We start from the raw sequence: 27,287 nt of genomic DNA, 5'->3' as shown, positions 1-27,287 counted from the left end.
ACTGACATCGACAATGCACTAAGCCAGTGGATCTGTGCCTGGTAGGTGTGTTTGGCAGTCCTCTCTTCTCCATATGCTTGTATCTTCCTCCTCTAGAGTCTACTCCTCCTCCGAACGTCACTCTCATCTCTACATCTGCCAGTTCAACGTTACTCCTTGGATAACTAACAACAAAATTAGCATGTCCTAAATGAACTCTGGATTTCAACATCCCCCAAACTTTCATCCTCCCCATGTGCCTTCTACCTCAGCAAATGTCACAAACAGATGACATTCTTGATGCCCTCTTTTTCTCACATCCCATTTCATATTCCACGTTTTGCCATCAAATCACATGGGCTCTATCTTCATGTTGTATTGAAATACTCCCAGTTCTCCACCACGCACAGTACGAGCCACCATCGTGTCTCCCCTGCACGACTGGAATCTCACCTCCTACTTGGTTTCTCAATTCTATTTTGCATCCTTTAGAGTGTATTTGCCACATACATAATGGCCATAATTATATTTTAAATCATGAATCATAGCAAAACTGTGATTAGCAAGACCAACCATAGTCCTTCATCCCATGGCTCCCTGTGTCATTTGGAACTTAGTGCAAAGGCCTCACCATGGCCAGAAAACCCTCCATAATACAACTCTTTCTTAGCACCATCACATCAGCTTCCTCATAGTTTTCAAATCAAACCTGCCTTCCCTCTTCCACCACTCCCAGAATCTTGGTGTTCTCTCCAGAAACTTAGAGGATACTTTCCCAGAGAGTCCCAAGGACAATTCCACCATGCCATTCTCCCTGTCTCCTCTTAGGAAAGACTATTTCTTTCTACATCATAAAAAATGAAAAAAGAGCACACTCCCTTTTGTTTTGTTCTTATTTTATTGTTTTCTCTTAATCCTATAATAATATTCACCTGATATTATGCAATGTTACATACTTGTTAATTGACTACCCACCTCTCTATAATATACATTTCACGTCTGTTTGTTTACCTCAGTATCCCCAGTACCTAAAATAATGTCAGGAAAAAAAACCTAGAAATTCAGAAAATATTTATTGAATAAATAAATTAGAACAAAAATGCACCCTAAATCTGGTTATCCCAGGGTTACCAAGTGGCCTCTATGTCAACTAAATAGAGATTTTTGAGAAAATCTTCAGTTTGGTACATAATGTAGAGAAGATCATGCTGGAATTTTATCCTAGCTCTGGCTTGTTCTTTGCTTCTTACTTGCTACTTTAATATGCTAGGGGATTGGAGTGGACACTAGTGGCAATGAGAAAGTAGCCAATTCCCTGCACTTACGTTTTTTTTTTTCTCTATAAGTTTACGATATATTGAAGAACAAGACAAGGCAAACATTCAGTAGAAATAGGATGTTACTGTAGAATTAGACAGTAAATGATAAGTCCTACCAATATATGTGGTAAAAGAGTTCTTAAGTGTTTTCCACTTTGGTGAGTTCCCTATTATTCAATCATCTTGAAGGTTTTTCTAAATCAACTTAATATTTTCTCTTTTCTTTTTTTGAGGACAGTATTGGTTGTGATGGTACTGACTTCTGGGGAAAAACACTACTCTATTTGTTTTATTAACTTCAACTTAAAAATACATACCTTAATTGCTACACAAAGAATGTGCCATGCTTTTGCCATAACAGCTACATTTCTTGTCTACTGAGCAAATTGCTCTTGGAGCCACAACTGAATAATCTATGCTGAAATTCTGCTTCACATTGTAGCAGCAATAAAATTTTGCAATGTTTTGTTTTGCCTACCAATTGAGTAGAGCAGTCTTAGGAAGAATTGTTAAAACTAATTAAGCCTGTGATATTTCTCTTTTTTTAAATGATTATTCATGAGAGAGAGAAGAGTACACACGACAGCATGAGAAGGGCAGAAAGAGAGAGAGAGTCAGAGAGAGTGAGAGAGAGAGAGAGAGAGAGAGAGAGAATTCCAAGCAGTCTCTACACTGTCAGTGCAGAACCCGATGTGGCACTTGAATCCCATGAACCAAACCATGAGATCATGAACTGGGCCGAAATCAAGAGTCGGATACTTAACTGACTAAGCAACCCAGACACCCCAAGTCTGCGATATTTCTATGATACTTGCAAATATAACCAACTAATTTTGCCTTCAGATTATCCTAATTTCTCTCTAACATGTCCATAGTCCTTGATTTACGGAATGAATACATTAGCCCAAAATGTACCCTATTTTTCTGATTCAAATTATCCTCAGACAGTGCCTATACAAATAAAATAAAATAAAATAGACCTTTGAGGTATGTATATAGATAATTCAAGTTTAGGGCACATTTGTATGATTTGTTCTCATGTGTCAACACATCATTCATATATATACATATACATACATACCACACATATGTTATTGACATGTGTGTGTACCCAATTCATAAATTCATCAACTCAATAAATATTTATTAAGCACCTATAATATGCCAGGCAGTGTTATAAATCCTAAGGATATTGCAGTAAAGAAAACAGACAAAAATATTCCCGGAACTTAGTTTCTATGAATGAGGGGAAGGAGGTAAGACACATAATAAATGAGTAAAATATAAAGCTGTTAGACGGTAATAACTGCCAAGGAGAAAAGATAGAGCAAGAAAGAGGAATATGAAATAGGTGTAGTGTAATTGCAGGAAGAATAATCAAAGACTGTTTCACAGAGAAGGCATATTTTGGGAACCACATGAACAAAACATAAGGGTTCTAGATATTCAAATATCTGGGGGAAAATCCCTCTTGGCAGAGAAAACAGAGACTGAAAGCACCCCAAAGGAGTGTGCCTGGGACTTTGAGGAGCAGCCAGGGGTTAGTGGGGCTGGAGCCAATTGAGATCAAAGAATAGGGGATCAGAAAGATGGGGCCAGGGATGCTGTAAATAATGAAAACCATGTAGGTCATTGCCAAGACTTTGACTTTTATTCTAAGTGCAATGGGAAATCAATTGGAAAGTTTCGAGCAAGGAAGTGACATACTTGGACAACATTTTGAAAGAGGACTTTAGCGGCTGTGTTGAGAACAGACCACAGAATAGGACAAGAGTAGAAACAAAACCGCAGGTAGGTTCTTGTGTAATCTAGATGCAAGAGAGGATAGTTTTGATGGCAGCCTTGGAATTGAGAACTGGTCAAATTATGAAAGTAGAGTCAAACGACTAGACCACATGTGGTATTTGAGGGAAAGAAATAGGTCAAGGAGTATATGAAAAGTATTAGCCTGAGCAACTATAAGAAATTACCTTCCATTAATTTAAACGAGGGAAAACTGAAGGACAAGTAGTAATAAGCAGTTGTCCTATCACTAGTTTAGTTTGGTCATGTTAAATTTGAGATGCTTTTTTGGTATTCAAGACAGAGACTTTCAAATAGGCTGTTAGATATACGAGTGTGGAGCTGAGGATTAAAGTCCATGCTAAGGAAATAAATGTTCAATATCTAAATGGCAATGGAAGTCATCAGAGTGGATGAGACCACCAAAGGGCAAATATAGATTGGGAAGAAAGAGGTCCATGGCCTGACCCCTGAGGCACAGCCCTTAGAGGACAGGGAGATGATATGGAATCAATAAAAAAGAATTGAGGGGCGCCTGGATGGCTCAGTCTGTTAAGCATTCGACTTGGGCTCAGTCATGATCTCACAGTTTGTGAGTTTGAGCCCCACGTTGGGGGCTCTCTGCTGACAGGTAAGAGCCAGGAGCCTGCTTCAGATTCTGTCTCCCTCTCTCTGCCCCTCCCCCACCCAAGCTCTGTCTCTCTCAAAAATAAAAATAAACATTTAAAAATAAAATAAATAATAAATAAATAAATAAATAAATAAATAAAGATTTGAGAAGGAGTATCTATAAAGGTAACAAAATGCAGCAAATATTTTCCTGACAGAGTGATCTGGATGGGTAAGATGAGGCCTGAGAAACGCCCACTGAGTCCAGCAACATAGAGCTTGTCTTAAGCATAAAATATGTTGTTTATCCAAATGATTCCACGTGTTAGGAAAAAAATGAATCTTGAAAATACTATGACAAAACAATATAATTATTCACTTAATTCTTTATTACGTCTATTGCTGCTTCAAATTTACCTAGATTGGGAGAAGACATTTACAAATGACATATTGGATAAAGGGTTTGTATCCAAAATCTATAAAGAACTTATCAAACTCAAAAAAACAAATAACCCAGTGAAGAAATGGGCAGAAGACGTGAAGAGACACTTCTCCAAAGAAGACATACAAATGGCTAATAGACACGTGAAAAACTATTCAATGTCACTCATCATTAGGTGAATACAAATCAAAACTACACTGAGATACCACCTCACACCTGTCAGAATGGCTAAAATTAATAACTCAGGAAACAACAGATGCTGGTTAGGATGTAGAAAAAGGAGAACACTCTTACACTGTTGGTGGGAATGCAAAGTGGTGCAGCCACTGTGGAAAACAGTACAGACATTCCTCAAAAAGTTAAAAATAGAAATACCTTATGACCCAGCAATTGCACTACTAGGTATTTATACAAAGGATACAAAAATACTGTTTTGAAGGGCACATGTAACCCAATGTTTATAGCAGCACTGTCAACAATCGTCAACTTATGGAAAGTGCCCAAATGACTGATGAATGGATAAACAAGATGTGGTAGATATATACAAAGTAATATTACTCATCCATCAAAAAGAACAAAATCTTGCCATTTACAATGCTGTGGATAGAACTCGAGTGAATTATGCTAAGCGAAATAGGTCAGAGAAAAACAAATACCATATGATTTCACTCATATGTGGAATTTAAGAAATAAGACAGATGAACATAGGGGAAGGGGAGAAAAAAAATAAAATAAGATACAAACAGAGCGGGAGGCAAACCACAAGAGACTCTTAACTATAGAGAACAAATTGGGGGTTGCTGGAGTGGAGGTAAGTGCGGGGATGGGCTAAAAGGTGATGGGCATTAAGGAAGGCACTTGTGATGAGCACTGGGTGTTATATGTATGTGATGAATCACTAAATTCTACCCCTGAAACCAATACTACTAAGAAACTTGAATTTAAATAAAATCTTGGAAAGAAAAAAATCAAATTTACCTAGACTGGACTCTGAGCATAGAGGCGTGTAGATTAATATCAGCATCTGACAATTTCATATAAATCACCATCTTTAAAATGAATTGCTGACACTGGTAGAGCCTTTAATGTTTACAGTAGCTTCCAAGTACATTATTGAGTGTGCAATATTCAACATATGGGAATATTATCATTATTAATGTCATTTTACAGATGGGGAAAGTGAGGTTCTAGAGGATGTGGAGACAAGTTTCACTACACATGCCCTGGGAAATGGAATCCAAATCCTGCCATCTGGATCCCAAAGCCCATTTTTATCTTATACCATGGTACTTATACCACTGACTCAGCAGAATATGTATGTGTATGTATGAACCCCTGTGTGTGTGTTTATATATGTATTTGTGTATATATGCAGGTATGTGTATGTTTGTGTATATACAGTTGTCACTGTTTCTGCTTTTTTATTGATCTACTCATATTCTCTTAATCATTTCCCCCATGACCACCAGCAAACAAGCACCTGGGAATGATACAGGGATCGCAATCTCTGTTGCAGCAGGTAAGTGCTTTGGAACCAGGGGTTATATACTCCAGCTGTCATAATTTCTGCTTATGTGACCTTCATGTGGTTCCTGGCTTAATTCCTTTATCTGTACAATGCAGATCATCACACCTATTTTCAAAATTTTAGGCCGTCAAAACACACAATGTGTAAATTTGTCCACTAAACCTTTCTAAGGCTAGACCAGTTACATGAGCGTGCTGTTCCTCCCCACCCCTTCTTAGCCTTTATCACACCCATTGCAACTGTGAGTCTTCCACATTAGCATTTTGAAGGCATTCACTTTTGCCATTTTCTCCCATTTTGTTCCAAGAATATAGTGAAATGATGGCTATGAGATGAAAGAACAAAGCCTATGGCAAATGTTATGACAATATTATTGTTATTATTATATCATCCAGAGCCACAAAAACCAAACCAATAATTCCTGTCCCAATGACAAGAGAGTTGATTGACAGAATTGCACTGCCACAAGCATTTTGCATCTAATTTGGACCTTTAATCTGTCATATGAGCATGTTAATTAATGATAGCTCAAAGATAACTGACCAGTGCTCTGAGAGCAAATTATTTTTAAACTAATCCCACAGGTTGGCAAAACTCGAATTAAACATGTTCAACTTCAAGTGGACGTTCACTTATCCTTACTGTAAAATCTCATGTTGTCCAAGCTTCTGGAGTTTTTCTTTTAATATACATATTTTATACATTTTAATATTATATTTTAATAGATTAAATAATGCATTCAATACATTAAATAATAACACAATAAATAATAAAACATTTTTAGTATTAAAAGAAAAGCCTTTTCTTTTAATATACATAAGCTGATATGAAAGTAGAGTTGAATACACAGTGACTTGTAAACAAATACTTTTTAAGAGAATTAAAGAATAAATAAATGTGCCAGTGATAATTACTAGCAACAACAAAGATTAAAATACACAAATATTTTTCTAGGCTATCAAATACCAGGAGAATGAAGGTTCTTTCTTTTTTCTATAAAGAACATAATCTTTTTTATAACTGTGTGTGCATGCTGTGAAATCTTTTTCCCTTATTAATTTCCTTTTTACACCCAGTTTTTAGACAGCCGAAAATTATGAGTTTACAGAACAAGATGTACTTTCAGTTCTTATTTTATGGCCGAGTACTATGGCATGCACTATTATGAAAACAATTCTACACTATGCTTTATTATATTATATTATATTGTGCAATTTATATTCAGAAGATACTATCAGCACCAGGGAACAGACAGAATTAATAAAAGACACAGTATTCCTGTTGTCCTAATAGTTATTAAAATGAAACTTCCCAAAAGACATTTACAGTGTCTTTTCAAAGATATTCTGCATACTTTGACAGATCAATTGGGGCCTCTGCATATGAATAGCAACATCATAGACCTTAGAGACATGCACTACTACGCTGGGAAGGATCTTTATGACTATCCAGGCTGACTTCCTCATTTTACAGGTGAGGACACTGAGGCTGAGAGAGTATTCATGACTAAGTCCTGGCTAGAACTGAGGTCCCTTACCATCTAATCAAGGATTCTTTCCACTGTTACTGTCAATAATGGTAATAATCTTGTAGGGCACACAGGCATTACCAAATATATCCATATCATCCCTAAATGGTTCTAAAGGCAGACAAGAATCATGTAATTTTCACCATTTCCCAAAGGAAATACCACAGTCTTGAGGGGGAATAACTAACTCAGTTACTATTATCTTGGTTATTCATCTGTTTACATTTTTTTTTGTCTGTCCCTTGATAGAATATAAGTACCATAAAAGCAGGAAGCATGCTTATTGGGGATATTGCTGAAATAATTCCCTATGCTTAGAACATGTCTAACACATAATTAATTCAATAAATATTTGTTAAATACATGAATATAAATTCACTAGATATGATAAAATGTACAGTCAAGAATCACACACACGTGCACACACATGCACACACATACACCATAAGGCAGAATATACTGACATACAAATGGAATTAATAAGCTGTAAGAAAACTGAAACAGTCACTATGACTCTTGCAGTAAGGAGTGTACAAAAATTACTAAGTACCTATGAAGCTTCAGTAATGTGACAAAGTTTGAAAAACATAAAGGACACATCAGAATTTTGTGACACCCTCCAGCTATGCTGACTAGCCTTGGGTACTGGAAGGTAAGGACTGGCAGAGTTGATACAGGGAAGCTGAGCCTGTCTGAAGCTTGCAGGGTGAATAGAAGTCATGATAAATGGTAAGAGTATTTCGGAGGTTAATAGGATGCAACCTGAGAATGGTTAAAAGGTGTTTGAGAAATAAACCGACTCTTTTTAGAGGTGTAGAGTAAAAAACGGTAGACAAATATTAAATAAGAGACGAATATTAGTAACAGATTGGCCATAATACATGGTCATGAATTTGTGAAAAGATGGTGGAAAGAGGGGAATGGAAGAATGGGAGGAAGGAGAGAAGAAAGGAAGGGAAGGAGGGGTGGGATGGAGAAGGAAAGGGAGGGAAAAGTGGAGAGAAGGGACAGAGGAAGAAGGAAGGGGAAAAAAGTGAAGAAAAGAACTATGTGGGGGACACCTACTCTACACTCAGCAGTGGACACACGACACTTTCACATACTTTTTTTTTTATTTAATACTCACAACTCTCCATTTTTAGATAAGAAAATTAATGCTCACAGGAGTTTTCAGCCTTCCAAATAACCCTAAAGTCAAGTCAAGATTCAACGGGATTCTATCAAAGCCAAAGCCATTTGTTACACTCACTTTCAATCCATTTTGTACAGTTACTCTACACATTTAATTTTTTTATTTAATTTAGGCCTTAATGGTTATAGAGTACCTTTAAGTAATCATTTATTCTGTCTTTACAATAACCTTGTGAAGGTGTTCTTATTCCTATTTTATAGGTAAAGAAATGGAAGACCAAACAGGTAGCTTAATTTGTCTAAGAACACATGGAAATCAAACCCATGTTGTGGTTCTCAGCTGATGGTCCTTTCTACTATGACATATAGTGAAATCCATTACACAGTTCATAGCACATCAACATCCACAGAGTGCCAGGTATCCCCCAGGAACTTTCCACATTTGGTCTTTTCAAAACACTTGGAAAAGAAGCATATTTTCTTGCATTTCCTAGAGAACAAAGTGGCACATATCTTTGCTTCTAGCTCCTCTATAAAAACAGGAAAACATACATTTTTTTTAAATTCAGAGAGGAGAAGAGGAGACAGAGAGGGCGACATTTTACTTATCTAGAAATGCTCCATCATACCTCATCTCAAGTTAACTAGACATTACTTTAAACTTTCCTCCACCACTCATGACCATCTTTAGCTACATTCAGCAACTTATAAAATCTTGAGGATTTCCTTTAGAACAGTAATAAACCCAGAGTCAGTATAAGCCTAGGTTTTTTACCAACTCATTCGATGACTAAGATAATTCCTCGGCTTCCTTCTCCCTCATCAACCTATGCTACTTGTCAAGGCACTGGGAAATATAGGGCAGAAGCAGAAAGATGGTGATACTCCTCATCTACAAGATGTTCTTACAGATTTGTACAGATTTGAACATTAGTATGACGTTCTTTCAACAATGTGTTTTTAAAAGTTAAAAGCAGAATTAAGTTTATTTTGCAAATTTAGAAGATAAAGAGTTTTCCACAAACACAAATAATGCTGACACTTTACTGATACCTCACCCAGATTTCTCATAAATTCACAGACATAAATTCTAAATATTTACAGACATTTGTCTGAGAGTACCCTTTCCTTCCCCTTCTGCTTGTCTTTGGTAAAGCCTTCCCCAGCTTCCAACCCAGAATTAATCTCCTTCTGCAGCTTCTAGAGAACTTTAGATTCCCACTACCATAATATTTAAAATATATTCTGTATTTATTTGCTGATGAATGTCCCATCTAGATCGCAAGTTTCCTTAGATCAGGGTTTAAGTTCCTTTACATGCAGAAAGTGTTTAATAAATGCCTGTTTAATGCAGAGATTAATTCCAGTATTATTTCATATGGTGAAAAGGAGCAATGAATTCCAGAAAGAGCAGGAAGTAGAAGTGGTGAAATTGAATTTTTTAAACTGGCTATCTAAGTATAAATTGGGAGAGCTTCAGGTTAGCATGAGCATACAACAAAAATGTTAAAAGAGTTTTAGGGGTGCCTGGGTGGCTCAGTCGGTTAAGCATCCAACTTTGGCTCAGGTTATGATCTAACAGTTTGTGAGTTCGAGCCCCACATCGGGCTTTGGGCTGACAGTTCAGAGCCTGGCGCCTACTTCAGATTTTGTGTCTCCCTCTCTCTGCCCCTTCACCGCTCACACTCTGTCCCCCTCTCTCTCAAAAATAAATAAACATTTAAAAAATTGTTAAAAAATGTTAAGAGTTTTGGTAGCAATAACAATACATAACTTATTTAGTGCTTGGCAAAGGTCTAAATACTTGATAAGCAATAACATTTGTTAGAAGAACTCCATAATGTTATTACTGGTATATTATTTTTAATTATTTTTATCAACATATGCAAATTGGTATGTTAATTTTACATAATTATGTAATTAATATTTTAAGTATATAATTTAAAATATATTCTGAATATTACTATTCTCATTTTATTTTTTTTTATTTTTATTTTTTTTTTACTATTCTCATTTTATAGATGAGAAACTGAAGTATACAGAAGTTAAATAGTTTGCCTCAACATCCTAGCATGGCTAAGACATGGTGCAAACGCCCTGGTAAAATGGTTAAAATGCACTGTCTCTATGGTTAATGCACACAGGCTTAATAGGGACCAGCACGTGGGAATGAGTTTTTAGGTTCCTGAAGCATACCGCTCTTAGAAACGAGAGCAGCGGTCAAGTGCATCGAGAAGTTCTTCCCCATATATACCCACAGAGTTTCACTTACTTGCAGTCTTCTAAACCAAAATGCTGCCTAGAGTCCACATTTTACGGAAATTTCTTGGGTACCCAGTTTCTGTATCGCATCCAGGGATGGACAGGGGTACTGCAGCAGGAAGGGAGAGGTGAATAATACCTCCTTCTCACTCCAGCAGTCCAGCCATAACATACTCTTTATATCAAGCCGGCCAGCTCCCATGTGTGGGAGGCCTTGGACCTCACCCTGTGTGTTCCTACCTTGTCATTTAGATGAAGGGGTGAAACTGAATTTCTTTACATGACCATATCTCTGGTACAGGAGAGCAATATTCCATCATTCATTCATTCATTCATTCATTCCCTCAATGTTCTATGTCCATATGTTAGTAAAGAACATTCATTCATCATTGATTAGGACCATTAATACACTCATTGTTTTGTGCCCATTTAGTTGATTAAAAGCGGTCATTCACTGTTGATTAATAGCATTTATTCATTTTGGTTAGGAGAATTTATCACTTGGCATTCTCTATTCATACAGCTGGTTAAAAGTGTTGGCTCTCCTGTTAGACCGTTTCTATTTTTGGCTATACAGTTTCCTAGTTACTTTACCTTGAACAAATTCTTTTCTGCTTGCCTCTAAAACTTATTTTCTTACTTCAAAACCAAGGAAAATAATACTTTTCTCATAAGATGGTTTAACAACTAAAGGAGATGACACAAGTAAATCTCTTAACACTATCTGGGACCTAGATAACGTTCAGTAAAGTGTAGCCATAAATATTAATTACAATCTACTTTTATAACAATGATAACAACAGTAAACACACTCTATTAGATAAATTAAATAAAAGATAAATTGACACACAGTCCTTGACTGTAAGGAACCTACGGTATAATGTCACCAGAAACCCAGTGGTTTCAAAGCTAGAAGAAATTGGGTGGGAGATTAACTAATTAAAGACCTTGAATATTAATGCAGACTGCAAGTATTTGACAACAAAATATGAGATTATAGATAAATAGAAATAAAATATTTTGACATATATATATATATATACATACAAATAGCAATATTCAAAATGTTAATAAAGACCATTTTTGAAATTGGCTGATAATAGCAAAATGGAAATGGTAAAAATAAAATATACTGTACATGAGATGTCATAACTCACTTGATTATAAAAAAACACATTCTTCATTAAAAATAAGTCATGTGCATTATCTGTCCAGTGATGTGCAATGTCATTTAAGACATTCCATCATTCTGTGCTTGAGCACTCTTCTGTAATCTGATGAGGTGTCCAGGGAAGAGACAATGATAGCCAAGGCATTAAAATGTAATCAAGATATGCAAATTCATATCTAAATGTGATTTGCTGAGAAAAAGAAATTAATCTAGGCATGGTCAAATAAACAATGTGTAATATGGATAATTAATCACCAAATTAGCAGCTGCAGTCCCTTGAGGAAATTATGCAAATTGAAAAGGCCCCCATCCACTGACACAATTAGACCACTTAATGGCAAATTCTCAACAAAATAACCCTGGGGAACATCACAAAACAAATAGCCCAATCAACCTTAGTGTCCCAAACTCCACTGCAATATTTAATATTATTTAATCTTGTTTCTTCTCAGTTTGAACTTATCCAGAAAGATTTAATCATATCTTGCGAGAAAATATTCTAAGATGCCACACTATGGTTCCATTAAGTGGTCCCCTCAAAGTCTAGTTTTCCCCTATCAGTCAAATATGTTGTTACTGAAATCTGAAATTGTGCAAACGACAACACTTCATAAATGAGGAAAGCCAATTACATATCTCCTGTCAGTAATAACAAAATCAAGGGAATGTTGATGCACCATGAAAACGTGTGTCCTCTGTGGGCCTGATGTCACCTGGATATTATATTAGCAGCAAAGAAAGGATCTCTACACTTCCCTGGTAATAAATGTCATCTCCGGGAAGAGTATTTTACCTCCAGGAAAGTTAGAGTGTCCTACGTCTGCCCTTGAAGTGTACAGAAAGTAATCCTACCTTTTTGCTCCCTCTGCTCCACCTACACAAAGATAGGTGACAAAGTTAATCCTATAGAACCCTTTGAGATTAACCCGAACAGAACCCATGAGATTCTGCTGCTAAATCCTTTCAAAAAAATTGACTCCACCACTAGAGAGATGCCAAAACTTCCTGGATAAAAAATTACAGATCCTCCTTCCCCCACCCAAAGAAAAGGGTTTATTAGATATCTCATTATTAGAATTTTATAATTATAATTGCTGAAAAGACCAGTCACAGAGAAGAAACTGTATTAGTACTGATTGTCGATGGTTTAGTTGTACCTATCATTTATAGACACCAAAAGGCTTCACAGCTCCAAGAACTGTATTAATGCTCTCCCTGGTCAAACTTCCTCAGTTTATTTGAGAATCACCCTATGTAAGTTAACTCCCCAACGTCATACCTGAGTGACAAGTGTTCCAGCATTCTGACAGTGCCTACTTCCATCTTGGTATTAAATCTTGTCTATGAATCAACAGTGTCTCTGACTCCTTTTATACGAATTTCTTCTCTGAGAAACCATTATTATTCATTTCCTAATTTTTCACCTTTAGAATTTTGGAGTCAATCCGGATCAAACATTGATTCGTCAAGTGAACCTGATGACTGAGTTCTTCCTTCCACAACCCAGAAATTCTACACAGAGAGATAGCGTTGTCTATTTTGACCCCATACCTTTACATCAATAATGAACTTTTCCATAATGAATTAGGATTCTTCAGTGGTTCAAAGCACTCTAGCTTTAATTACTAGATCACAGTGAGCACTGGCTCCATTGCCCATGTGTAATCTCCTTCTAGCCCTTTAGATCTCATCTTCATACCTGATTTCTCCAATTTTTTAATTTCCTTTGTTACTAAAGAACTTTGGCTAAGACTATTACAGTCCTGGTTTTATCCTTTACCGCATCTATAAGCTTGAACCAACATTGTTTGAAACACACTAAGTTAGATAACTTCTAATCATAGTTCCACTACTAAAATACTTAAACTCTGGATCCTGATTTTTATGGTTGATAAAATTAGGATAATAGTATCTGTTCCATCCATCCTTAGAGCTGCAGTAAGTATAGCATGAGCTGAGGTATGTACGTACGTACGTACGTATGTATGAATATTCTTTGTAACTTACATAGTATACCAAAGAAATGTACTGTGATTTCCGGACATGGTCTCAATTACCACATCCCATATGATAATATACGGCTGCAAGAAATACCTGGCTATACAGAGCTGCATTAGTTGGATATTTCCTTTAAATTTTTTTAAACTTCATACCCTTGAATTTTTTGTACACTAAGATATAAAATCCCAGGGTTTTGTGACATTTCTTTGATCTGGGAGAAGAAAATAACATACGAAATCCTACCTAAGGAAGGAGTCAGAAACATCAAAGCAGATAAGTACAGTGTGAGAAAAAAATGTCCATCCCCCCAAACATGTTGACTGGAAATTTGTATTGTCGCAAAGTACTGGTATCAACCACATTCTTTCAGAACAAAATCTAAAGGCAGGGCTATGAATCAAGAAAAAATAAGCTGAGCAGAAAAACTGGAAGACTGAATTAGAGATTTGATCATTTCTACTCTCCAACTAATTTTAAATATTGCTTTGCATCAGGCTTCAACACAGAAATACACACGCCAACACATGCAGACATACACATATCCTATACACCCATCCAGATGCCAAAGAGATCTTGATAATAAAGTATATAAACTGATTTTCTTGATGAGAGATTATAAAATAAATAAGAAGGAGACAGCTTACTTAGTACCCCCACCTGACACATTCTACAGGAATAAATTGTGATGGAGAGAACCTCATTCTCCACGTTAATTGGGTCAAGGCCATATGTCCTTGATTCCAAGAGAAGTTAGAAAAACGTTAAGCTAGAGAATATTTGTTATTTTAGTCACAGGATGACAAACATAAATTTAATTTTTTCATTAACTTAATAAAGCTACCATTAAAAAAATAGTATCATGTAAAGAGACCAAACTGGAAGGTAATACTACAAACTATCAAAGAATAGAAAAATAAAGATCTAGGAAACCATGTAAGTAATTGGCAGCAAAATCTTAAGTTTTTGCTCCTTTGGCATCATGCTTCCTAATTGTTCTTCCTTTCTTCATTTCTTCTGGGGTTTCTACCCATTCTCTCTGACATGTAGCTTTTTGAGGAAATGATGATGATGATGATGATGATGATGATGATGATGATGATATGTTTGATTTGAGAGAAAGATAAGGAAGAAATATTCAAGCACACCTAGTGTTTGCCTTAGTTTTGGGTAAGCACAAAGCTCATGAAGGAAGTTTTTACATATAGAAATATACTTGTTTCCTATAATTTGAATCAGAAGATAGTATAGCAGCACCATACTTTGGGGGGTAAACAATAGAATAAGTCCACATAACATGATTTTTTGCTTGTGTATTCCCAAAAGGTACTTTTATAAAAAAAGGAATATTTGGTAAAGAGTCTTGTCTACACCTCAAAAATCAGTACATGACGCCAGAGTCTATTATGAACTTTCAGCCTGCTTAATTAATTGCTTGGATCACTTTGTAGTTAATTAATATAGACTCTATTGTGAAAATGCCTGAGAATCCCTAAGGAAATAGCCTGTGCAGATAGGTCATCAGTATGAAGGGCAAAAATCAATAGGAGTTGTCTAGAACTGAGACATAAAAACAGGCTTTTCTTCATTTAGGCAAAGAACATAGGATCACTCCCCAAATAAAAACTGCCTCACGTGGTCCAAAAATAAAAGTGTCTGGTTTTCTAGCTTTGGTACAATTGATTTTCATAAACTACCTACATACCTTTTACTTTTTGAAGTTCAAATATCATATTGGAAATATTTAGGGCTCACCAAATATCCCAAGTACTTGTCTATATTCCCCAACACCCCCACCAGACCCTCTAGGAATGAGGGTTTGGTTAACCACCCCAGGTAAAGAATGCACCAGGCTCAGCCTGCTGGTGCTTCCTGAAGCCAAAGAGAATATAGAATGAGAAGTAGAAGATAGTTACAATTACAAGCTACAACCATGTAACCAGTTACAGAAACAAGAACTGAAATTGTCAAGAATATTTCCTATTTATTTTGTTATGAATATGTTTGGGGGGGGGCATGGGTATGGGTGTGTGTGTGTGTGTGTGTGTGTGTGTGTGGCAGAAGTATATAATTTTAAGCAAGTATCTATTTTCTTTCCCCTCTTATTCCCTTATCATCTAACATAAGATGTATTGATTTTATATCATAGAGTTTAAGTATTGTTAACCTTATATCATATTTAAATTACAGGATACCAAGGAGAAGAGTAAACCTCACTCATAGATTTTACGTCCTCTTCTGGGGAAGAGGTTATGTGTCTTTGGTTGTAAGCAGGATTGTTGTATCATATTTGGTAGAATAATGATCTTGTTATTACCCTTATTTGAAAGTTCAATATGAGTTAAAGAGATGTGTATAAGTGCCTTGTTGACCAGGGGTAGACATGTTAATTTTATGTGTCAAAGGGACTAAGTCATGAGGTGCTCAAACATGTGGGTGTTTCTGTGAATGTGCTTTTGGATGATATTAACATTCAAATTCGTAAGTTACACCAAGTAAAGTAGACTGTTCTGTCTAATGTGAGTGGGCCTCATCCAATCAGTTGAAGGCCTAAACAGAAGGAAAAGGCTGATCCTCCCCAGAGTAAGGGAAAGAATTCTTCCTGCCTGATTGTCTTTAAACTGGGACATTATAGTTTATTTGTTTGTTTGTTTGTTTGTTTGTTTGTTTTTCCTGTACTTGGACTAGAATGAAACCATTAACTCCCCTGGTCTCCAGCTTGCTAATTCAGCCTGCAGATCCCAGGACTTGCCTGTTTCCATAATCAAGAGAGCCAATTCCTCATAATAAATTGATTGATAGATAGATAGATAGACAGACATATAGATAAATCAATCTGTATTCTATTAATTCTTTCTCTCTAGACAACCCTGACTACAGATTTTGGTACCAAGAATGAGGTACATCCTCTATCCTTCCCTTCTTTCCTCTGTTCCAGTGAACATGGAAGCCATGGCTTCCACATGGCATAACTCAAAATGGAAGACATCTGATCTGCAGCAGACTTCCCCTGAGTGAGAAACAAACCTTTACATTGGCACATCACCCAGAGAGCTACCACAAAGTTTCCTAACACAATATTTTGAGATCTAGGCTTCATTCTGACTATGTCTAGGGCCTTGAGATTAAAACTAAAACAGGCTAAAATGTGTAATCCTAAATATTAGGCCATATCTTGATAAATACAAATGAAACTACAATGAAATTGATAAACCAATATTCCTATAACTGCTCTCATGCATGCAGAGCCACCAGGCTCTTTACGATCCCCACATGTTTTCTAGGACATCCCCCAAGGAATGCTACAAGTGTGTTTACAACTCAAGCCAATCTATCAGCTCCAGTGTACGTGTGGTGCCCATCACATTCTACTTCTGCTCTGTATCTTGCTTTTGAAGAGTGATGCCTAACAAATCATTTAAAGAGACTATTCGTTGCTGCTACCTTAATAACATTTGCAACAAGAAGGCTGCCTCTGAATGTTGTCAAAGCTGCAAGGTGGGTTTTCAGGATAGGGAGATAAGAACTGACTTCTCCTATTTGTTTGCTATTTTTTGTCTTCTGGGTCCCCAAACAGAATGTGCTATATATACACAGATTTCCAAAGCCTCTCATCAAAATAGCTTCTCCAACACTAAGTGATCAAAAACAATAATAAAGTTTTACGCAACAAAAGCTATGCTACGGCCCTCCATTTATGTCCCTCTCTATTCCAACAAAATTGCTTTTATTTTCTTGAATCAGAAAATAAAACCCCACATAGAGTTCAATGAATGCACACATATATTGATGGATGGTATAGGCCAATATAAGGAAGAAAATTCTCTTTTATAACATTAAAAAGTAAAAGCTATTTTTTTCACTCACATGACTTGCAGAAGACATGACTCTTTTTCTTAATTACTCCACATTTTACCTAATACCTCTTTATCCCTGAGTATCATTCTGATGAGGTACTTCTCACCTTTTCTATGAGCATTCTAGGACATATGAGGAGATGCACACTGCTGCCTAGTCATATGGATAGACTAAGCTACCTAAGCACTAAAATAAGAGCAAATTACAAAAAAATAAAAAATAAAACAGTGATAGTTAATGCCCTCAAACATCAGAAAACAGCACAACTTTAATTATGCCCCTCAGTTGTGATTTATAATGTTTTAGGTCAGAGTAATTCCAAAGGAAAAATAAAAACTACAACAGAGGGAACTGATTCTATATGCAACCTGCAATAAATTTTCCCATGAAATAGTTATAATGATGACATTTGTGTCTAATTATAATTTAAAACATAATGTCACCCAGCACTCAGGAACAGAGTGCTGAAAGTGAAAGTGAATTATGTGAAAGTGAATCCCTTCAGAAAAATGTTTTAATTAAGATAAAATTGCTCTTTTTTCCCCAAATTTCTAAATGATGCCATTTTACACTAATGATACATACATATATAGATCTATTTTCTAAAACATATATTTATATAAAAAACAGTATGTTAATCCTCATTATTGCCATGAATATGAAACTTATACTTGGAATACTGATGTTTTCTTTTATGTACTACTCTCCAGTTAATACACAGCATGCTAGAGAGGATAGCGGTACGGAAATCAGCATTTCTCAAATGGTGTTCTTCTCAAAGGACTTACCAGATGACTTAATGCACAATGAGCGTTTTTTCTTGGTTTTCTCTCATTTGCTATCAAAAAGCATCAAGCAGCAGCACCTGCACAAAGAGATTAGGAATGATAGAATTTCTAGGAGCTCATATTAACAGGAAAGCACACAGCGACAAGACAACACAATTTATTTTTAGTGTGGTTGCTTAATTAGTTATCATTTTTTAGATGACCTCCCCATGCTACCATATTGTCATCCTTCCAGCTCCCATCTTTTGCTTTTCAGGGAAAGTGTGGGGCTTGAGACCTGATGCCTGCATTTGGTTTTGATTATGCGCTAATGTTGGAATCTGATATTCTAGGGAAGTCTTGTTATTCTGATTGCTTACTTCACGTCCAAGATACTACAGGTCGGCAGCTGTTTTACTGAAGTAAATCTTTAGTATGCAGATTTTTTAAGAATTTCTATACATGCTTCTGTGAAATTTCTTTCACTTTTAGAAACTGTAAGGTTTCAGAGTAGGCTTTCAGGTGTTTTTTTTTTTCACATTCTCTTAAAAAGATACCTAGAATTTCTTTTCACTTGACTTTGCTTGCTCTTTTTTTTCCTCCATGTACTCACCAAGACAGGGCAATCTAGAGTATATTTCTATTTATACACTAAACTGATGATCTTGATTTTTATTCTGAACTGTACTGAAAGGAATAATTATCTCCACTGGGAAAACTAGCTACTGCTTTGGGACAAGCCATTCCCTGGTTTCACTTAAAATAGTAGCAGTATGATTTGCTTCAGATGTGTTACAACATCCATGGCAGCAGAGTTCAATATCTTTGAAAATTAAGGGGCAGTGGTTTAAACATGGTATAGAAAAGTTGAGGAAAGGAGAATTGATACATAATAGTTACCTTTTCTCAATGCACTTTAAGAGAAAGTGACACAAAGTGATTTGGTTTTGTTCCCTTTACCAAATGAAAACAGGGCCGCCTGGCGTAGTCAGTTGAATGGCTTAATGAAAGAACTGAGAGAGTAAAAAAGCTAACTTACTCTTTACTCAATTAAGAGGTATCTATATCAAAGCCTGCCCAAAGTACATATGCATTAAGCTTTCAAATGCCACTAGCCCCCAGCACAGCACTGAAAGATTTATGAATTTAAAGAGGAGAATTCAGGACGTGGAAATTAATTCTGAGAGAATATCAGAAGTTGAATTATATAAATATAAATATATATATATATGCACATACATAATGCATACATATATGTGTATATATATATGCATATACAGACACGTACGTGTTTGAGAGTAAAGTAAAATCTGTGCCTCTCCAATTGTAATTGCTTAAATCTTGCTCCATTTTATCTTTTTTTCTAGACCTTTCCTTTATAGCTTACTTTAATCAATATTTATACTGAATATTTTATTTAGAAGTTTTATGTTTATAGAAAAGCACACTTGATTATGAAAACATTGATTTTATGTCTTGCTCCCTAATCTATGACTAGGCAGATGAATGGTAAAGTTAACTCACTCTCCCAAATGGTTATAAAATTTGTATTTCAGGCAGCGTTCCAAGAGGTCATGGCTTGTTTGAAGACTTAACATATTTTCATGCAGATATATTGCAGAAACCACCCCCTAAATCAGAGACTAACAAAATGTATGTTGGAATAATTTACCATGCAGATGGAGTGAAATAGAGAGAGCTCCAATAGTATATCAGTGGGACGGTCAGTGCTGGGGAAGATATTATAGAAGGGAAGACCCTCAGGAGGAACAATGCACGAATGAGTGGTCAGAAGCCTTGATAAACAGCAAGATAAGCCAAAACCCTAGATCAAGGTCAACCTAAACTTCTAATATTAGAAAAATAAAATGAGGCAAACGTGAGACAGTGCATGCATAAAGTTACAATCCACTTAGATATTATAGGAAGTTTTGTGCCTGGTTTGGAAATAGTATGCTTCTTCCTTAATGTGATTAATACAGAGCAATTGTAATTATAAAGGCTATGCTTCTGATAGTTTTGTTCTATACTGATACAGATGATACTTTATAGGAAAATGTGATTTAGGGTCTTATGAAGCCATGCAAGTTCCATCTCTGGGAGAGCCGGTTATACATTTTGAGAGAACTTTGGTTGGCTAAAGATCCAGGCTTCCCTTTATTCTTGAGGGAACTCTAGCCTCTCTCAAGTTTTCCTAAATGGTTCTGGGAATTCCCTCTGGGTTTATTCCCATTGTAGCACATATCACAATAAATTAAAATTGCCCATTTCTGGGCCACCTCCCATTATGCTTAAGCTCTTTGATGGAGAGGTGTCTTTGTCAAGTTCTTTTTTATTCAAACCCTACATCCAATTGATGACAAGGTTCCATCCTCTCTACTACTAAATATACATCTCTGTCCCAACTCCCTCTCACCAATTTCGATACTACAATCTTACCACAGGGTCTCATCATCTTTTGTCTGGATTCATATACAATAGTCACCAAAGTGGTCTTCCTGATTCTGCTCTTATCCCACTACAGTCTACCCTACTGAGTGTGGCCAGGGGGATGTTTCTAAAACTTATATTCAAATCATTGTCCTTAATAACCCCTTCAAATAACTTCCAGTGGAAAGGATGATAAAAGCCAACCCATTTACCCACTTATTCCTTTCTATTTTCCCTTAGGTCGTACACTTTAGGGAGAATATCTTCCATTCTATTTCTTGAACATTCTACATTTATCCCTGACCAGGGTCTTTGCCTTTGGATGCCTTTCTGCTTGGATGCTCTGCTCCCAGGTCTCTGCATGGCTACCTGCTTCTAGTCACTTGGGTCTCAACTCAAATTTCACCCTCCCAGCAAGATCTTCCATGACTCTTTAGATAAAGGTGTCCACCTTGCCCCAGTCACTCAATCTCATATTTCCCTACTTTGTCTGTTTCATAGCACATTTTAGTATCAGAAACTTTCACATCCAGAGGTACCTGGGTGGCTCAGTTCATTAAGCGTCTGACTTCGGCTCAGGTCACGATCTCACGGTTCATGGGTTTGAGACCCGTGTCAGGCTCTGCGCTGACAGCTCAGAGCCTGGAGCCTGCTTGAGAATTTGGGTCTGCCTCTCTCTCTCTGCTCCTCCCCCACTTGTGTGTGCTCTCTCTGTCTCTCAAAAATAAATCAACATTTAAAAAAAATTTTAAAAGAAACTATCATAGCAGTTAATGTATTTATTGTCTATCCCACTTGAAGATAAACTCGAGAACAGAGATTTTATCCCATTCATTACTATATTCTCAGTTCTTAGACCTGTGCCTGATAAACAGTCAGTGATTAATAAGTATTTTCAGTGAGTGGTAGGGAGTTTGTCTTCTAAACCACTCTTCCTCCACTGTCTAGCAACACACCATATACATTTTAGATACATAAGAAATATTCATTGATTGAATTAGTGTTTTCTCTGAGAAAAATCTGCTTGACAATTATGGTGGTGCTAAGGGTTGAATCATGCCCCCCAAAAGGATATGTTGAATTCCTAAAACCTGTGAATGTGATCTTACTTGGAAACAATGTCTTTGCTGATGTAATCAAGTTCATTTGAGGTCATTCTCTATTAAGTTGGCCCCCTAACCCTTGTGTCCTTATAAAAACAGAAGAGATACAGAGACAGACATGAACAAAAGGAACAATACCATGTGAAAATAGAGGCAGAGATTGGAGTGGTGTATGTGCAAGCCAAGGATTGCTGGTAACACGAGTAGCTAAGAAAAAGGCATGGAACAGACTCTTCCTCAGAGATCTCCAGAAGGAACCGATCTTGCCACCACCTTGAATTTTCACTCCTGGCCTCCAGAAGAATGAGAGAATAGACTTCTGTTGTTTTAAGCCATGCAGGCTGTGATACTTTGTTAGGGCAGCCATAGGAAATTAATATGCATGGCAAAAAGAAAAAGGAAAGGTTGAGAAGATGAGTAAGAATTAAAATGTGAGGTGCAAATTTACTATCATTCCATTATGAAATGTAAGAAAATGTTCCAGTTTTCATTATTTACTAGACATGTAACTACAGGTGTACATTTTAACCTCCCTGAGCCTGTTTTCTCGTTTATAAAATGTGGTTTATAATGCCCTCCTATAGTGTTATGATACTAATAGAGTAACATGTGCAATTCCCTCAAAACAGTGTCTAGTATATAGTGAATATTCAAAAAATATTAGCCCTTATTCTTCCTCAGGGGCTGGAAACTGTAACAGTGCGTAAAGACTGGTGCTATAGCCGTGAGCTACATAAATTCTGCTCATCACTCAGCAATTTATTCCTCCAGCAAAGATTACTTGAGTCCCAAGTATTGTACTGTTCTCTCTGTTCCAATGCCAGGTTGAGCTCTTCAGCAGCATTCCCTCAGAATCATTTCTTTGAAGATTAAGGAATCTGGAGTCAGATTTCAGCCTAATAGAAGGTTCAACACAATGAGTTATTTCTTTCTTTAACATTTTTTTTTTTTCAACGTTTTTTATTTATTTTTGGGACAGAGAGAGACAGAGCATGAACGGGGGAGGGGCAGAGAGAGAGAGGGAGACACAGAATCGGAAACAGGCTCCAGGCTCCGAGCCATCAGCCCAGAGCCTGACGCGGGGCTCGAACTCACGGACCGCGAGATCGTGACCTGGCTGAAGTCGGACGCTTAACCGACTGCACCACCCAGGCGCCCCTGAGTTATTTCTTTCTAAACGTAGACAGAAATACTCATGAGGGGGGCGCCTGGGTGGCTCAGTAGGTTGAGCCTCTGACTTCAGCTCAGGTCATGATCTCACAGTTTGTGGGTTTGAGCCCTGCGTCGGGCTCTGCACTGACAGCTCAGAGCCTGGAGCCTGCTTCAGATTCTGTGTCTCCTTCTCTCTTTGTTCCTCGCCTGCTCACGCTCTGTCTCTCTCCAAGATAAGTAAAGATTTAAAAAAATTAAAAAAAAAAAAAAAAAGAAAGAAAGAAATACTCATGAGGTAACGACTTGCCTGAGTTTGTAGGATTGCTCCCCAGGAGGATGTAGATGAGATTCATATACAGATCTGGTAAAGCAGATGCATTGCCACGTGTGGTGGATACTGTGGCACACTGCCCGGAGCCCCTTTCAGAACTGTGGGCACGATTCCTCATTGGCTGCCAGTGCATCTGGTTATCAGTCCATTCTGGAACTTGCTCTTGTCTTAAGAGCTAACTCACCTAAAGCCATGCCCTCCTCCTGGGGCAGTGTAGATCTGAAATTGGCTGTTGTCGGGGTAGTAAGATGCATTCTCTTCTCCCCAAGTCAGGACAATTCCGAAGGATCAGAATTGAGCTCCCCATGGGATCAGCCAAGAACTTTCCTGAGTCAGATTAAGGTGACCTTTTCCCTCTGCCCAATCCTATTTCCATCTCTTCCTCCAGAGATGTTGAACTCAAGAGCACTCGCTGTAGCCTTCTTATACTCAAATCATTATCTCAGTCTTCTTCAGGAAGAACCCAACTTATAACACCATCTGAAGCAAACCAATCAACCTCATAGAAATTAATTAGCTCACATGGACTTTTAGAGCCTAAATACTTTCCAGAAAGAAATTTGAAACATTGGTCTAAATATGAATAAGATGAGCCATTTGCCATGGGGTGGGGGAGGGAATAAAAGGGAAAAACAGTTGCCCATAATTTATTCACATAAAAACAAAATGTGAATGCATCCTCCTTTCATTGTGTCATTCAACAGTTGAGGCTAAAGGTAAAATTTGCAAGTCAAAAATTATTGCTTTTTATGTTGATAGACACATAAAAATGGATGAATGGAAAGAAAGCAGAAGATGTCATAACCCTTGCTAATACTACCTTTACATTTCTATGTCACATTGATGTTTATAAAGCCTTTCATAGGCCTGCTTTCATTTGAATTTTGTTCTAGTGCTGACAGAGGTGAAGAATAAGTGTCATTATTCCCTTTTCAGAAATGAGAAAGCTGAACTTCTGAGTTGTTGTTTTTTTCCCCCCCTTAAAGTCCAGTGGAAGAACTAAGAATCCATGCTGATTTTCTAAGCAAAAACCTGTTGGTCCTTGGTTCTCCCTGCATAAAACAACTCGAACTGTAGAGACAACATATACATTCACAAAATAATTAGCGAACAATGAAAAGGTTTCAATCACGTGGAGAGATACCTGTTAAATGGATTCATTAGCACTGAAGAGGGGTGAGGGGAATATTGGAAGGAGACTAATGAATAAATTACCTACAAAGACTTTGTTGTTGCTCTTGCTATATCCAGGTGCTAAAGCTAACATTTACTTTCAGATATTTGTACTATGTGTTTTACATGTATTACATAAATTTTTCCAAGGATCAACCCAATGAAGTAGGCACTAACTAGCATACACGAAATCGGCTCTGTAATTAAAGTCAAGGATTGTGGAAAACTTGCCTTCAAATCCTGCTGCCATGCTTGTGTGATGCTGGGCAGTACTCAATATCTCTAAGCATCAGCTTATCCCTTCAGCAAAAGAATGAGAGGGTGTCTAATGCTGTCTACTTCATAATGTTGTTGCGAACATTGAGAGAGATTAAGTATGAAAAGTGCATAGTACATAATAAAACCTCAATACATTATAGTTGTGTCCATTTCACAGATGAAAGAATGTAGGCACAGAAAATTTGATAACTTCTCCTAGATCATACAGCTTGCTAGTGGCAGGGGATTTTCCAGACCATCAGATCTCCTTAGCCTCATACTCTTTGTGTGTGAGACATTATTTACCACTAGGCTATTTCCTGACATCTTTAAGTGAAGCATTTTTAAGGCACATAGGAGGTGGTCCTTTTGGCCACATTGCAATTGGTATTTGGCTCAGTGAGAACAAGTGGATGGACCCTTTGGTGTGACTTTCCCTTCCATCTCCACAAAGAGCCCACATTCTACAGGGCCTCTCTACCCAGTGATGGTCCAGGACTCTCGCTGTCAGCCACTGCCCTAAGCTACTGGTGTCGCAGGTGCATCAGCGACAGGGGAGGTCTGGGAGTGAGGAAGGGAAACAGTCCTTTGAGGACTGATAGATGGCTTCTAACTCAGAAAATACAGAATTCCAGTTTGTGAAGGATGATTTGTTCAGGAGACATTTCATATCCAATATATTCACTTTCCAAGCACTCTGGCTTCTCAGAATGGAAACGTGGTGCTCGAAGGAAACATTTTTTTAATCCCCCAAAAACACCACTACTAAACCAATCTTAATTAACACATTTTCTATTAACTAGAATGATCTGAAATTCCAAATCCATCATGCAAGACACGAATAGAATTGGACTGCACACTAAAAATGTGCATACTTCACTGTTGTACATCTGCCTGGATCACCTTTAAAACAATTAAATGGTGAATGTGTGACTAAATTACCACACCGTGTTCTCTGTTTAATTTCAAGGTTGAAGTGTCTTTCCATCACGAATATGGGTAAAACCCTAGAATGCTGGGGGACAGAACAGGAATTAATGGCTCTTTCTGTTGTTTTGATTTCCACATATTTGATGGCTTTGTGTAATTTGAATAATTGTAAGCTTCCAGCATGCTGATAAGGTTCACCTACATTATTCATTTGCATGAAGTGCTGATCAATTAAAGCTTCTCTCTTAAAAAAAAAAATCATCCCATCCTGCAGCAACAAAGCTTAGGTTACTCTTAGCTGTCTCTACTCTCTTTTACTAGGGAATTTCATCAGGAAAACTTATCAATGTTTTTCTTGCCTTATTTTTATCCTAACCTAGTCTGTGTTCTTACCCTTGACCTATTCTTCTTCACTTAACTCTTACAGTCTGATTACTACATTTTTAACACTTATTTCAGGAAGGCATTTGATAAACATGACCATTATTGGAAGGAGATTGTTAATTCCATGGTTACTGATTTACTGGCAGCACAAAAGTGCATACGTCCAAATCCATCTGTGATGAAATACAGAACTATTTCTTAAAATGGAGAAACTGCTTTTCTTCCTTTGTCTTATAAGAAAAATATGATAGTTAATTTTATATGTCAGCTTGGCTGGTCCACGGTACCCTGATATGTAGTCAAATGCTAATCTGGACGTTTCTATAAGGATGTTTTGGATGAGATTAACATTTAAACCAGTGGACCTTAAAAAAATTTTTTTTAAGTTTCTTTATTTATTTTGAGAGAGAGAGGGAGAGCAAAAGCAGAGAGGAAACAGTGAGAGAGAGAAAGAGAATCCCATGTAGGGTCTCAAATTCATGAACTGTGAGATCATGACCTGGGCTGAAATTAAGAGTCAGTTGCTTAACTGACTGAGCCACCCAGGAGCCCCTAAACCAGTGGACTTCGAGTAAAGTACACTGCGGTTCCTAATGTGGGCCCATGGGACAATCAGTTGAAGATCTGAATGGAGCAAATGACTGACTTCCCCAGAGCAAAAGGGAATTTTGCGGCAGATGACTTTTGGACTTGAACTGCAGCACTGACTACTCTGTAGGTCTCCAGCCTCACAGACCAGCCTACAGATTTCAGACTTGTGAGCTTCCATAATAGCCTGAGCCAATTCCTTAAAAAAGATCTCTTTTGATAGACAGATGATTGATAGATAGATAGATAGATAGACAGATGTTCTGTTTCTCTGGAAAAGCCTAATACAAAAGCTAATCAACAGAAAATGACTATATCTATTTTACAATTGTTAAAAAGACCCAGGTAGCTTATATGTCTAGAATGCCTCCCCAAAGAAGGTTGGGGAGGCACGCTAAATTTCATGGAAAAGTTTGTGGTCAAATAAGTTTGAGAAACATGGAATTAAAATTAACTGTATTTTCTTTATAGTAGGAAGCTAGAGTCAAAAAGGAGCAAGATGAGCTAGGAAAACTGGTAGACACAAAAAGGCAAATGAGTGCCCATCAAGTAAGGGGAGAGACA

General features: G+C 37.1%; 1 long non-coding RNA gene across 1 annotated transcript in view; it reads right to left on the bottom strand.

Moving 5' to 3' along the window:
- The window catches only part of LOC131519109 (uncharacterized), a 101,717-nt gene that overhangs the window by 49,577 nt on the left and 24,853 nt on the right, over window positions 1-27,287 (bottom strand). The window contains exon 2 of the long non-coding RNA XR_009265469.1: window positions 18,396-18,472. This is a non-coding gene — a long non-coding RNA (uncharacterized LOC131519109). The remainder of the gene's footprint in view (window positions 1-18,395; window positions 18,473-27,287) is intronic.

The sequence above is a fragment of the Neofelis nebulosa genome, chromosome 8 (assembly GCF_028018385.1).
Source record: "Neofelis nebulosa isolate mNeoNeb1 chromosome 8, mNeoNeb1.pri, whole genome shotgun sequence".
Lineage (NCBI taxonomy): Eukaryota > Metazoa > Chordata > Mammalia > Carnivora > Felidae > Neofelis > Neofelis nebulosa.
This window is presented reverse-complemented; position numbering and strand designations above follow the sequence as displayed.